A 15,713-nucleotide genomic window follows, 5' to 3' on the forward strand; every position below is an offset into this window, starting at 1 on the left:
CTGGCAACAAGCTAGCTGAATTGTAATTGGATAACATCTCTGGAACATGAAGAAAATCCATACTTGCCAACCCTCACGGATTTTGCGGGAGACTCACTAAAATCCAGCGCCTCTCCCGAAAACCTCCCGGAAGAAATTTTCTCCCGAAATTCAGCCCGAGCTGGAAGCCACGCCCCCTCCAGCTCAAACATGCACAGTTCGAAGCTTGAAAAGGAGGATTGCAGGCGCATCTGACGGCATTTAAAGTCATTTTTAAAAACGACTGCTAATCCTCCTCTTTTTCGACCAGACGACCGCGGAGAATTAAAGTAGGAACACTCCGGAGGCAGAAGTTCACTAAGAGGGGGGGACTCACCGGCTCTCAGCCACGTTTCCGTCACACAGAGGAAGTCCGCGGGAAGTAAAGAAATCCTTCAGGATAAACGCTTTGTTTGTCGAAGATCTTGCGTTCACAAGATTGAACCTGGCGGGGGCCAGCACGTCCAAGGGCGCAGCTAATCCAGGTGGGGCCCAACACACAGAGGACGACAGAGACGAAAATAGACGCAAATACAAAAACTAACAGAGCTGACAGCGAGAGACGCCAGGCCAAAGCACATACTGGCGCCATATTCTGGAAACTCGGAAGTGACATTACTCAAATAGTGAAAGGTAAGTGTTGTTTTTTTTTTTTTTAGTAACGATCAAGCACAGTACAGTTAGTAGAACTGTGTTTTTATTACTGTGTATTTGATAGGTGCCGTCTGAAATTCAACTATTTTCTTTTATTTATATATATAATAAAATAAATATATATAGCTAGAATTCAATGAAAGTCAAGTATTTCATACAAATATATGGATGAAATACTCGAGTTGGTGAATTGGCTGTAAATATAGTCCTCCCCTCTTAACCACGCACCCGCCCAAACCACGGCCCTAAATCACGCCCGACCACACCCCCAACCCCCCACCTCCCGAAACCGGAGGTCTCAAGGTTGGCAAGTATGAGAATATGATGACTACTTTTATATAGTTAGGGAAAGTAAATTTGAAAATAAAATAACCTTATCAATTTTTGATCATGATTTAGGTTAGGCCAGCAGAGAAGGCCTTGCTGGCCTTGACGGCCCACCACTGAAAGGTCAGTATAAATCTAAGTTCCATTATTATTACAAGTCAAGTTCAGCAATATATGACTCATTTGTTCAGTGCAGTGTTTTTCAACCTTTTTTGAGTCAAGGCACATTTTTTGCGTTGAAAAAATTCGGAGGCACAACACCAGCAGAAATCATTAAAAAACAAAACTCAGTTGACTTTAGCTCTTGTCTCAAAGTAGGTGTACTGTCACCACCTGTCACATCACGCCGCGACTTATTTTGCCGTTTTTGGTGTTTTCCTGTGTGTAGTGTTTTAGTTCTTGTCTTGCGCTCCTAGTTTTGTGGCTTTTTCTCTCTTTTTTTTTCTATATTTTCCTGTAGCAGTTTCATGTCTTTGAGCGATATTTCCCGTATCTAATTTGTTTTAACAATCAATAATATTTCATTTGTTTTTATCCTTCTTTATGGGGACATTAGTGATTGATATGTCATGTTCGAATGTACTTTGTGGACGCCGTCTTTGTTCCACTGTAAGTCTTTGCTGTCGTCCAGCATTCTGTTTTTGTTTACTTTGCAGCCAGTTCAGTTTTAATTTCGTTCTGTACAGCCTTCCCTAAGCGTCAATGCCTTTTCTTAGGGACTCTCACCTTTTGTTTATTTTATGGTTTAAGCATTAGACATATTTGACCTGCACGCTGCCTCCCGCTGTTTCCGACATCTACAAAGCGATTAGCTACCAGCTGCCACCTACTGATATGGAAGAGTATTACACGGTTACTCTGCCGAGCTCAAGAAAGCACCGACACTCAACAACAACAACACATCATTTTCAAACTATAATTACTGGTATGCCAACAATATTTTTAACCCAAATAGGTGAAATTAGATAATCTTCCACGGCACACAAGACTGTATCTCACGGCACACTAGTGTGCCGCGGCACAGTGGTTGAAAAACACTGGTTTAGTGTGATGACCAAAAAGTTGCTACACAACGAGAACAAAAAAAGCAAACAACGGCATTCCTACAATGTTGTTGTGTTGCTTCTGTAATGAGGAGATGACGCTAGCACCGATGAGACTTTCCCTCACGCGGACCACGCTTGACTCATTCCATTCTGTGGTCCTACCAAACGTTAGGATGAAATTAATTTGTTTTACCCGCAGTAACTCCAAACCATACTGCCCCATGTGACATAAAGGGCAATAAAAAGTCTGAAAAATATCCCAAACAACAACTGCATGCTTCCCCGACCAAGTAGCCTGATAAATGTTTCCAAGAGGGATCGGAAACGGGAGCAAATTTTTCTTTCCTTTTTTCCTCCAGACAGGCCATTCCGTGGGCAATTTTCCCAGGACGACCCCATTATTATTCCACGGGGACGACTGCCCCCTCCGAGCCCAATGGGTGGTCTTTCCAAAGGCAAAAGGAAGAGGAAAAGAAAAGAAAGAGGTAAAAAAAGAACACACACTCTGGAAAACAAATAATATAGATCAAGTAAGGTCAAAGTATGACACTGTTGTGGTTTGATTCTGTCTATATTCCTTTTTAAATGGACCATAAAGCTACCAATAAGACACATCTCCTAGGAAGCCTTGCTGGCATCAACATGTTTCCGTGGAAACGTCACTCGTACCCCCTCCACAAGAAACGTTCATTCACTCAAACCGGGACACATTTCTTCTGAATCGGAAGAGTAACATGAAACACGAACTAAAACTCGAGACGTGCCGCCCAGTGCCAAGCCCGGTCTGGGTGGAAAACACCCCAGCCCCTCTCGTCTTTGTGCAGCCATGTGTAAGAAACCTGGCACCGGCCCGAGGTCAGCGTCCCGAAATGATATTAGCATAATCCCATTAAGTGTGTCAGAGGCCTCGTGAGCAGACTGCGAGGAAGGCCGAGGAACGCCGTGACCAAAGAACGGAAGAAAAACATGTCTTATGTGTAAATGTTATTCACGTCCCATCAAATTTTAAAAAGTATTGAAAAATTCATAATCATGTATTTATCTTTATGTGTCAAACTAGGTGTTGGCGAGCAAATAAAGAGCTTGTTCTACCTAAGAATAACTATTACGTACCATATTCATTGTAAACACAAAAGCTATGTACCGTATTTTCCGGACCATGGGGCGCACCTGATTATAAGGCGCACTGCCGATGAATGCTCTGTTTATCAGGCGCATCAGATTATTGGGCGCATCATATTATTGGGCACATTTAAAAGGGTAATTTTTAGGGGTGTGGGAAAAAATCAATTCGAATACGAATTGAATCGAATACGTTGTGCGATTCAGAATCGATTCTCATTTAAAAAAAAGGTTTTTATTTATTTATTTATTTTTTTTTGGCGGGGGTTTTTGTTTTATCAATCCAACAAACCACTACACAGCAATACCATAACAATGCAATCCAATTCCATAACATAACCTGACCCAGCCACATTCAGAACTGCAATAAACAGAGCAATTAAGACGACACAAACACAACACAGAACAAACCAAAAGTAGTGAAACAAAAATGAATATTATCAACAGTATCAATATTAGTTATAATTTCAGCATAACAGTGATCAAAAATCCCTCATTGACATTATCATTAGACATTTATAAAAAATAATAAAAAAAGAACAATAGTGTCACAGTGGCTTACACTTGCATCGCATCTCATGAGCTTGACAACACACTGTGTCCAATGTTTTCACAAAGATAAAATAAGTCGGATTTTTGGTTCATTTAATAGTTAAAACAAATTTACATTATTGCAATCAGTTGATAAAACATTGTCCTTTACAATTATATAAGCTTCTTTTTTTATTTTTTTATTTACTACTCTGCTTGCATGTCAGCAGACTGGGGTGGATCCTGCTGAACTCCTATGTATTGAATTAATACAGAATCGTTTTGAATCAGAAAAATATCGTTTTTAAATCAAGAATCGAATCGAAAAAATCGATGTATCGAATCGTGACCCCAAGATTCGATATTGAATCGAATCGTGGGACACCCAAAGATTCACAGCCCTAGTAACTTTATTAGGTTATTTTTTTAATGTAAAACACTTCCTCTTCCTTGTGGTCTACATCAGTGTTTTTCAACATTTTTTGAGCCATTTTTTTCATTGGAAAAATCCCGAGGCACACCACTAGCAAAAAACATTAAAAAAAAGGAATCTAGGCAGTCAATTGTTGGATATAAATCTTAACCCTAACCAAGCATGCATCACTATACCTCGTCTTAAAGTAGGTGTACTGTCATGCCGTGTTTTTGGTGTTTTCCTGTGTGTAGTGTTTCCTATTTTGTTGTTGATTGTCATGTACAGATGTACTTTGTGGACACCGTCTGCTACTCCACACGCAGTAAGTCTTTTCTGTCGTCCAGCATTCTCTTTTTGTTTACTTTGCAGCCAGTTCAGTTTTAGTTTCAATGCCTTTTCTTAGCGGCACACACCTTTTGTTTATTTTAGGTTTAAGCATTAGATACCTTTTTACCTGCACACTGCCTCCAGCTGTCGTCTGCATATTGTGATCACGACAAACCATGTTCCCGACATCTACAAAACATTTAGCTACCTGCTGCCACCTGCTGATATGGAAGACTAATACACGGTTACGCTGCTGAGGTCTAGACAGCACAGACACTCAACAACGGCACATTTGCAGATTATAATTACTGGTTTGCAAAAAATTTTTTTAACCCAATTAGGTGAAATGAGATAATTGTACACGGCACACCAGACTGTATCTCATGGTACCCTAGTGTGCTGCGGCACAGTGGTTGAAAAACACTGGTCTACATAACACGTAATGGTGGTTCTTTGGTCAAAATGTTGCATAGATTATGTTTTACATATCATCTTCAAGCCGCTTTCTGACAGTTTATTCCGGATTTGCCATTTTGTGGGCCGTCTTAACATGTCTCACCTTTGGTAACGTCTTCTCCCTGTCATCTTTGTAGCGGTGCAACGTGCAAGGACGAGAGTGGAAGAAGTGTTAAAAGATGGAGCTTACTGTTTTGACATTCAGACTTTACTTAGATCAATAATGGAGCTGCATCTCCTCATCCGGAAACAACACCAGAGATGTGTCCCGTAAAAAAACGTCCGACCGGAACTGGAATAACTAAAGTTCCTTGGATGAATAATATAAACTCATTACACTGGTATGTTATAGCGCTTTCTTGGCGAGTTTACCGACCCATGGTTGGATTTTGATTTGATGCAGATCCCAAGTACACATAAAATAGGTGCCAGTAGGTGAAAGTTTTTTTTCGAATTATGTTTTCCAGTATATCTTAAGAAACAATACTATAGAAATATAAAACTTGGATATACTTTATGGCAGAAGAGCTTTTTTTGTATTCATTGACACAGTCAATATTGGATAAAAACTGGTAACAAAAGTGAGTAACCAATTAGTTGTGTCTTGCTTACGATCAAGTATGGTGGTGGTAATGTCATGGTCTGGTGATGCATGAGTACTGCTTGTCACAGGGAACTGTGCTACCTATGAGACTTTTAAATGTTACAATGCTGGATACTCGAGGTGGCGTGAGCTTACGCATTGCTTTGGATGCCTCTTTACGCTGTGTTTTGGAGTCTTCTTTTTTTTTTTTTTTAACAGTGGGCACAGTGTGATGTCACAGTGCAGTGGACGTACCTATGTGGGCATGTTCACTCTGCTTCAGGCTTTGAGACTACAGCCTGGAGTCATTTGCAATCTAAAGACAAGGTGTTTAAAAATGGGACTGTGGAGCAAATTGTCCGCAAAATTTGCGCCAACGCATACCCGATACATATTAACCAGACAACAGGGAAGTGTGTTGAATATAGATTAAAATCTTCATAGGTCCCCTTTAAGGGAAAATATTTATCATTAACAGTGGATACCAGTGGCTTATTCCCACTGACATATACAGTGGGGCAAAAAAGTATTTAGTCAGCCACTGATTGTGCAAGTTCTCCCACTTAAAATGATGACAGATGTCTGTGATTTTCATCATAGGTACACTTCAACTGTGAGAGACAGAATGTGAAAAAAAAATCCAGGAATTTTAAATTATTTGTAAATTATGGTGGAAAATAAGTATTTGGTCAACCATTCAAAGCTCTCACTGATGGATACCAAAATGGATACATGGATGATACAGCAGAGGTTTGCGGGAATGTCATGTGGTCAGATGAAACCAAAATAGAACTTTTTGGTATAAACTCAACTCGTCGTGTTTGGAGGAAGAAGAATACTGAGTTGCATCCCAAGAACACCACACCTACTGTGAAGCATGGGGGTGGAAACATCATGCTTTGGGGCTGTTTTTCTGCTAAGGGGACAGGACGATTGATCCGTGTTATGGAAGGAATGAATGGTATCGTGAGATTTTGAGCCAAAACCTCCTTCAATCAGTGAGAGCTTTGAATGGTTGACCAAATACTTATTTTCTACCATAATTTACGAATAAATTCTTTAAAATTCCTATAATGTGAATTCCTGAATTTTTTTTCACATACTGTCTCTCACAGTTGAAGTGTACTTATGATGAAAATTACAGACCTCTGTCATCATTTTAAGTGGGAGAACTTGCACAATCGGTGGCTGACTAAATACTTTTTTGCCCCACTGTATGTGTAATCAATTAAACAGCAAGTATAAGATACTAAAAAAAGATTAAAACAATTTTTTCACTTTTCTGACTACGTTCCTGAAAACTTTTTCATGGCTTAATCTTATTGTGTTTTTTTGCCATGTTTTTTCTATGTTTACCTTCATTCACCCTAAAGTTGCTTTGAGTTTAACCCGTGTAAGGCTAACCAGCCTCAAACTCAAAGAGCCTTACAATGTAAAGTGTCCTTAATGCGGTGCTGACTAGGATAGAACTGGCTTTTATTGTCATTGCACATTAAGAACAAGGAAATTGTGGAATGGCAAAAGCTGCCACGGCAGGCGCTAACCACAAACCATTGGGAGCTGCAGGGTCGGATGTCCAATTCCAATTTTTTTTGTCAAATCCGATCTTTTTAGTGGTTGTTTACATTACAAAAAAAAAAAGATTTTTAATGTGAATGCAATCTGACCGGCATGCGGACATGACGTTATGAAGTCGCACGCACCGCAGTGTTTACGGAAGTAAACATGGTTTCAGATCTAGTCAGTCTCTGTACAATATTGTGGAAATTTCAAGGATTTTGTGCAATCGAAGTCAACATTTTCTGAAGCAAATTATTGCGCGTAGCAGATTAAGAAGGAAGAGGACAAGTATTTTGGCCTACAGTTTTACACGATAGTCTGCTTAAAAAGCATGTCTTTGAGAAAGTGGGTATTGGAAGTTTCAAATGAGTTCCTAAACATTTTATTTTAACCTGTTTTTCTGCTCCAATTATTTATATTATAAACGGTCTTTGAGAAAGTGGGTATTGGAAGTTTTAAATGAGTTCCTAAACATTTTATTTTAACCTGTTTTTCTGCTCCAATTATTTATATTATAAACGTCTAATTTGGCAAATAGTAACGCCTCTTATCACTTTATGACCCCATGACGTTCCTGTCGGATTAATAAAACGCACTGCATGTATCCCGTTTATTTCCACATACGAAATAAGTCTGGGTCGGATATGAAAAATTCACAATTGCACTGTTCATGCGGTCATAAAAGCATCCTGAAGGCTTCCACACCCGAACAGTTTCCAAACAGATGCAGAAAGTGTGTTAAAAATGTGACTGTGGAGAAAAATCTATACCAAAGCATATTCGATACGTATTAACCAGACAACATGGAAGTGTTAAATGTAGATTAAAATCATCATAGGTCCCATTTAAGAGAAAACATTAATAATTTACAGTGGACACCAGTGGCTTATTCCATACTTGCCAACCTTGAGACCTCCGATTTCGGGAGGTGGGGCATGGGGGGCGTGGTTAAGAAGGGAGGAGTGTGTGTATATATATATATATATATATATATATATATACTTGAATTTCAGTGTTCATTTATTTACACACACATACCACTCATCTACTCATTGTTGAGTTAAGGGTTGAATTGTCCATCCTTGTTTTTCTAACCATATGCATGTCCTGTTTAAGAGTTTCACAACATTGCTGTTTACGGCAGACAAACTGCTTTACGGTAGACGAAAACGGATTGCTGTTGTGTGTTGTTTTACCGCGCTGGTAGGAAGTTAATGAAACTGCCTAACAATAAACCCACATAAGACACCAAGAACTCGCCCTCGATCATTCTACAGTTATAACGTCATTGGGCAGACACGCTCTTTATACACGTCACTCAGGTCCGCATAGAGCTGGAGGGGGCGTGGCCTCCAGCTCCGCCTGAATTTCGGGAGAAAATTTGTCCCGGGAGGTTTTCGGGAGAGGAGCTGAATTTCGGGAGTCTCCCTGAAAATCCGGGAGGGTTTGCAAGTATGGCTTATTCCCACTGACACGTATGTGTAATCAAATAGAAAGCAGCATATGGTACTAAAAAAGATTGAAACAGTTTGTTTTTTTGTCACTTTTCTGACTATGTTCCTGAACACTTTCACAGCTTCATCTTATTCTTATTAATTCACCCTAAATTTGCTTTGTGTTTAACCCGTGTAAGGCTAACGAGGCTCAAACTCAAAGAGACTAACAATGTAAATTACAATGTTTCCCTAATACAGTGCTGACTAGAATAGGCTTTTATTGTCATTGCACATTAAGAACAAGGAAATTGTGGAATGGCAGAAGCTGCCAGGCGAGGCGCTAACCACAACTCATCAGGAGCTGCAGGGTCGGATGTCCAATTCCAATTTTTTTTTGTCAAGTCCGATCATTTTAGTGGTCGTTCACATTTAAAACAAAAAAAAAAATAGATTTTTAATGTGAATGCAATCTGACCGGCATGCGGACATGACGTTATGATAATGTCCTGGTCTGGTGTTTACAGAAGTAAATATGGTTTCAGCTCTAGTCGGTCACAGTACGATATTGCGGTAATTTCGAGGATTTTCGAAGTCTACGTTTTCCCACCCAATTTATTGCGCATAACAGATTAAGAAGTATTTTGGCTCTGACAGTTTCACAGGATAATCTGCTCCGATGTCTGCTTGAAAAGCAAGGCTTTGGGAGAGTAGTCTGTGACAGGGGTGTTGGAAGATTCAAGTGAGTTCCTAAAATATTTTATTTCAAGCTGTTTTTCTGCTCTGTTAACTATTTTATAACCGTCTAGTTTGGTGAATGATGGCAGCGCTTACCACTTTTTGAAGAAGTTCTGGTCGGATTACGATAAGGATGCATCGGATATATCCCATTTATTTCCACATAAGAAACAAGTCTTGGCAAATTCGGAATCACACTGTTCACATGGACTTGAAAACATCCAAAACAGGTCCCATATGGGCAAACAAGGTCGAATTGACCTCGGGACAAGGCCGTTGACATTAACTCGCCAGGTCAGAATTGAAACAGTAATCAAGGTACAAGACAGCAACTCTACCCACTAAGCCAGGGGTCGGCAACCGGCGGCCCTGGAGCCGCATACAGCTCTTTAGCGCCGCCCTAGTGGCTCTCTGGAGCTTTTTCGAAAATTTATGAAAAATGGAAATGATGAGGGGGAAAAAACAATGTTTTGTTTTAATTTGGTTTTTGTAGGAGGACAAACATGACACAAACCTCCCTAATTGCTATAAAGCACACTGTTTATATTAAACATGCTTCACTGATTCAAGTATTTGGCGAGCGCCGTTTTGTCCTACTAATTTTGGCGGTCCTTGAACTCACCTTAGTTTGTTTACATGCATAACGTTCTCCGACTTTCTCAGACGTGTTTTATGCCACTTCTTTTTCTGTCTGATTTTGTCCACCAAACTTATAAAGTTGTGCATGAATGCACAAAGGTGAGTTTTGTTGATGTTATTGACTTATGTGGAGTGTGCTATTCAGACATATTTGGTCCCTGCATGACTGCAAGCTAATCGATGCTAACATGCTATTTAGCCTAGCTATATGTACACATTGCATTACTATGCCTCATTTGTAGCTATGTTTGAGCTCATTTAGTTTCCTTTAAGTCCTCATAATTCAATTTATATCTCATGACACACTATCTGTATGTAATATGGCTTTTAATTTTTTGCGGCTCCAGACAGATTGTTTTTTGTATTTTTGGTCCCATTTGGCTCTTTCAACATTTTGGGTTGCCGACCCCTGCACTAAGCCACGCCACCCATTTGGCTTCTCTTTGTTTTGTTCCTCGTGAGACAATAATTGTAAAGACTTGTGGAGCTACTGCTCTGACATTTGTGTCTGCATGCATTCTGAGCGCATCATTATCTCGCATGTTTGGCCCGCAGTGGATAACAACATGTAAAACAAGGAAGATCGCGGGCTCGTCGCCAACAGTCAGCTACTATTATTCTCAAATGGGCGTGGCACTCAGTGTGTGTGTTTGTCTTCTCCGAGGCAAATGAGTTAGCATCAGTTCTCACAGTGACACGGAGAAGGCCAAACTGCAGACAAGTGACAGGGTCTACTTTGTCAAACATACCGCAGCCTCTGTTTGGCCATTCCAAGTGCAGGACAACCAGTAGGACTTAATCCTTTGCTCAAATAAGTTAATACCTCAACTAACACGTACAAGTTCATGGCCAAATACGAATTCCACAGTGACAGACATGGGCTAACCTGGCAGTAAAACCAATTAATTACACACACAGTGACAGACAAAGTGACTCACACGGTACACTCACTCAAAATTTCTATTTTTCACCCAGTCCGTGGTGTTGTTTTTGTAAACCACGCAGGGTTTGTGAAGTGAATTATATTTATACAGGGCTTTTTTTTCTTTAGAGACTCAAAAAGCTTTACATTGTGAGACCCATTCATCCATCCATTTCCTACCGCTTGTCCCTTTTTTGGGGGTCACAAGGTGGCCCAAGTCATAGTTTTATCAAAATCAGATTTTTTTTGTTTACACTGCAAGTAAAATGTGATCTTTTATCAGACTATTTGATTAGTATAGGAACCGGCCCACAGGCCACAGCTGCCTGCTGCTGTTTTGCACAAACTAACGTTGGCGTAAGACATTTTTAAAAAGGGGTCCCATGGAACCCAACAAGTCATAAAAAATGGGGTCCCACAGTAAATTGGCACAGGCACACTGGTGCGACGTAACTTGCAAGCACAGTTCGATAAAGTGAAAAAAGTCGCTACTATTACTACTGCAAAATAAAATAAGTCATCACAACTTAGAAATTATTAAAAATTAATTAAGGTAATATAATTTCCTTGCCCTTATGTGGGCTCTACCGAGGATGTCGTTGTGGTTTGTGTTGTGGTTTGTACAGCCCTTTGCGACACTAGTGATTTAGGGCTATATAAATAATCATTTATTGATTGATTAATTTAAGAAGGGATGTACATAGTGTACTGTATTTTACGGACCATAGGGTGCACCGGATTATAAGGCGCAATTTTCGATCATTTTTAAATATAAGGCGCACATAGATCATAGCAGTGGTCCCCAACCACCGGGCCGCAGAATAATTTTTTATTTAAAAAAAAAAAAAAAAAAAAAAAAAAAAAAAAAAAAATTTTCATTTTTATTAAATCAACATAAAAAACACAATATACACCTGCAATTAGTGCACCAACCACAAAAACCTCCCTTTTTCATGACAAAAACGTCCCTTTTTCATGACAAAGAAGAAAAAAGAAAAAGACACCCCCCATTCCCCCCTCCGGGCCGCGGGACAAATTATTAAGCGTTGACCGGTCCGCAGATACAAAAAGGTTGGGGACCACTGGATTATAGGGCGCATTAAAGGAGTCATACTATTTTTTTTTTAATGGAAAACACTTCCTTGTGGTCTACATAACATGTAATGGTGGTTTTTTGGTCAAAATGTTGCATGGATTGTTTTACAGACCATCTTCAAGCCGCTTTCTGACAGTCGCTTCAGGACGCGCCGTTTTGTGGGCGGTCTTATTTACGTGGTTCACCTTCGGCAGCGTCTTCTCCCTGTCATTTGTTGGAGCGTGCAAGAAGTGTCAAAAAATGGAGCTAATGGTTTTAATGACATTCAGACTTCAATTACCGTATATCCTTGAATTGCCACCCGGGCGCTAATTATTTTAAAACCTCTTCTCATTCCGGCACTTACCAAAGGTATGCAGTAAAATTTTTAGTGTGATGTAAGCTTGGACCTTATATCCTACTGAATAGCTTTTAATCTTCTTCCCTTTATGCGATTTCAAATTACCGGTATTGAAATTAGCCTCTTCCATTTTGAAAATGATGACATGGGAAGTGTCACTCGTGACGTCACGAGTTTGACCAGGCGGTAATACTAAGTATGCGCTAATTATTTTGGGAAGCGAGTTTGACCCGGCAGTAATTCAAGGCTGGCGCATACTATATGCCCTGCGGCAATTCAAGGAAATACGGTAAATCAATAACTTTCCACATTTTAAAATATCACAAATATACACTGTTGATGCTAATATTGATATCCGCCAATAATAAAGGCTCTATTATTGACATTGTATCAGAAGTGAAAAAGATGTATCGGGGCATCGCTGATTTGTGTCTGCATGCATTCTGAGCACATCATCATCTCGCATGTTTGGCCTGCAGTGGATAACAACATGTAAAACAAGGAAGATCGCGGGCTCGTCGCCAACAGTCAGCTACTATTATTCTCAAATAGGCGTGGCACTCAGTGTGTGTGTTTGTATGTACAGTCGTGGTCAAAAGTTTACATTTGTAAAGAACATAATGTCATGGCTGTCTTGAGTTTTCAATAATTTCTACAACTCTATTTTTTTTTGCGATAGAGTGATTGGAGCCCATACTTGTGGTCACAAAAAACATTCATGAAGTTTGGTTCTTTTATGAATTTATTATGGGTCTACTGAAACTGTGACCAAATCTGCTGGGTCAAAAGCATACATACAGCAATGTTAATATTTGGTTACATGCTCCTTGGCAAGTTTCACTGCAATAAGGCACTTTCGGTAGCCATCCGCAAGCTTCTGGTTGAATTTTTGAGCACTCTTCTTGACAAAATTGGTGCAGTTCAGCTGAATATGTTGTTTTTTTCAGCATTGTCCACACGTGTAAGTCAGGACTTTGGGAAGGCCATTCTAAAACCTTAGTTCTAGCCTGATTTAGCCATTCCTTTACTAATTTTGTTGTGTGTTTGGGGTCATTGTCCTGTTGGAACACCCAACTGCGCCCAAGACCCAACCTCCGGGTTGATGATTTTAGGTTGTCCTTAAGAATTTGGAGGTAATTGTCCCATTTATTCTCTGTAAAGCACCAGTTGCATTGGCAGCACAACAGGCCCAGAGCATAATACTACCACCACCATGCTTGGCGTTGGGCATGGCGTACCTGGGATTAAAACCCTCACTTTTTCTCCTCCAAACATATTTCTGGGTATTGTGGCCAAACACCTCAATTTTTTGTTTGTATGATCTCCAATCACTCTATCACAAAAAAAAAGATTTGTAGAAATTATTGGAAACTCAAGACAGCCATGATATTATGTTCTTAACAAGTGTATGTAAACTTGATCGCGACTGTATTTGTATACACATTTTTTCTATTTAATTTTTTTTCCACTTTTATGAGAGAACCGTATCGTCTTTTCATGGTTTGAATCCTGGTGTGGCCACTCATGAATCAAAAATGGCACAATCCCGTCACAAGAACCAGGAAGGATGAATATTTAGTTTGACAAGTCAACCTTTGCAGAGACCTGTGGTATTTGTGTTCGCTGCATTGCGCCTGCCATGCTGCTGACCACACCCCTTTTCACCAGCGTAAGCAACATGTGTTCCGGCATGGTTCGGCTGCGCTGTCTTTTCCCTCGGGAGTGGACTTTAGTGAAATATATGTTCCAAGTGTCTCACGGTCATTGACCAGCCTCATTTCCTCCATAAAAAGCACACACAGGACGATGAGTTAAAGATGAGTTGCCAGAGACACGCAGGCTTGCATCTGACGCGTTCAGGCTTTGTTTTGTGGTTTTGTGTGTGTGTGTGTGTGTGTGTGTGTGTGTGTGTGTGTGTGTGTGTGTGTGTGTGTGTGTGTGTGTGTGTGTGTGTGTGTGTGTGTGTGTGTGTGTGTGTGTGTGTGTGTTGCAGCCTCTTCAGGACATTAATGAGTTGCTGTTCATGTGTGCTTGGAGGGGGTTTGTGAGGGGTTGGCCTCGGTTCAGGTTTGTTCTGCTATGTGCCCCCATTATTTTCTCTGCAGGCAGTCCGCTTCGGTTCCAACAACCTCTGAGGTATCAGCATTTTTTTTTTCCCTGCAGAAGGAATACAACTTTGCAGGAAGCATTTGTTGGTCTTTAATTTCAAATTATGATGTGCGCATCAGTTAAAGCCCCACTTAAGAACTTTCAGTTCTGGTTGATTTTGGCGGCGCCAGTGGACCAAAGCGGTAATGTTTTGCCAGAAGACCACATTTCCCATTAGGACTAGTCCCATGTTGAACCGACATAGCCGCTGTGATATCGGAACAAATATTATGTCTCTAATGGCTATGCTGATGTTAAATAGCAGACGCTATCGAGAACATATATTCACAATTAATTACTTGCTTATTAACATGCAAATTAGTAACATTTCCTGTTAATTAGTCATTATTAAGGACTTATTAAAGGCCTACTGAAATGAGATTTTCTTATTTAAACGGGGATAGCAGGTCCATTCTATGTGTCATACTTGATCATTTCGCAATATTGCCATATTTTTGCTGAAAGGATTTAGTAGAGAACATCGACGATAAAGTTCGCAACTTTTGCTCGCTAATAAAAAAGCTTTCCTTTACCGGAAGTAGCAGACAATGTGCGCGTGACGTCACTGATTGTAGAGCTCCTCACATCCTCACATTGTTTATAATGTGAGCCTCCAGCAGTGAGAGCTATTCAGACTGAGAAAGCGACAATTTCCCCATTAATTTGAGCAAGGATGAAAGATTTGTGGGTGAGAAAATTTAGAGTGAAGGACTAGGAAAAAAAAAAAAAAGCGATTGCAGTAAGAGCGATTCAGTTGTTTTTAGACACATTTACTAGGATAATTCAGGGAAATCCCTTATCTGCCTATTGTGTTGCTAGTGTTTTAGTGAGTTAAATAGTACCTGATAGTCAGAGGGGTGTGGCTACGGGTGTGTTGAGGGAAGTCACGAAGAAGCTGCTGCAGGACAGACGCTCCGCTGATCTCCGGTAAGAGGTGACATATTACCACAGTTTTCTCACCGAAACCTGCCGGTTGACATGTAGTCGGGATCCATGTTCACTTGACCGCTCTGATCCATAATAAAGCTTCACCTCCGGGAATTTTAAACAAGGAAACACTGTGTGTTTGTGTGGCTAAAGGCTAAAAGCTTCCCACCGCCATTTTTCTACTTTGACTTCTGCATTATTAATTGAACAAATTGCAAAAGATTCAGCAACACAGATATCCAAAATACTGTGTAATTGCGCGATGAAAAGGGACGACTTTTAGCCGTAAGTGGTGCTGAGCTGATATGTCCCCTCCAACCAATAACTTTACAAACACGCGTCGTCATCGGGTCATCATTCCGTGACGTTTTCAACAAGAAACTCCGCAGGAAATTTAAAATTGTAATTTAGTAAACTAAACCGGCCGTATT

The 15,713-nt window shown here is 40.2% G+C and overlaps 1 long non-coding RNA gene across 1 annotated transcript; it reads left to right on the forward strand.

Moving 5' to 3' along the window:
- The first annotated feature begins 1,006 nt into the window (after positions 1-1,006).
- LOC133541074 (uncharacterized) lies at positions 1,007-3,074 on the forward strand. The gene is made up of 3 exons (XR_009803788.1): positions 1,007-1,122; positions 2,405-2,530; positions 2,644-3,074. It is a non-coding gene; the product is annotated as an uncharacterized LOC133541074 (long non-coding RNA).
- The last annotated feature ends 12,639 nt before the right edge of the window (positions 3,075-15,713 follow it).

This window comes from Nerophis ophidion, linkage group LG23 (genome assembly GCF_033978795.1).
Source record: "Nerophis ophidion isolate RoL-2023_Sa linkage group LG23, RoL_Noph_v1.0, whole genome shotgun sequence".
Taxonomy (NCBI): domain Eukaryota; kingdom Metazoa; phylum Chordata; class Actinopteri; order Syngnathiformes; family Syngnathidae; genus Nerophis; species Nerophis ophidion.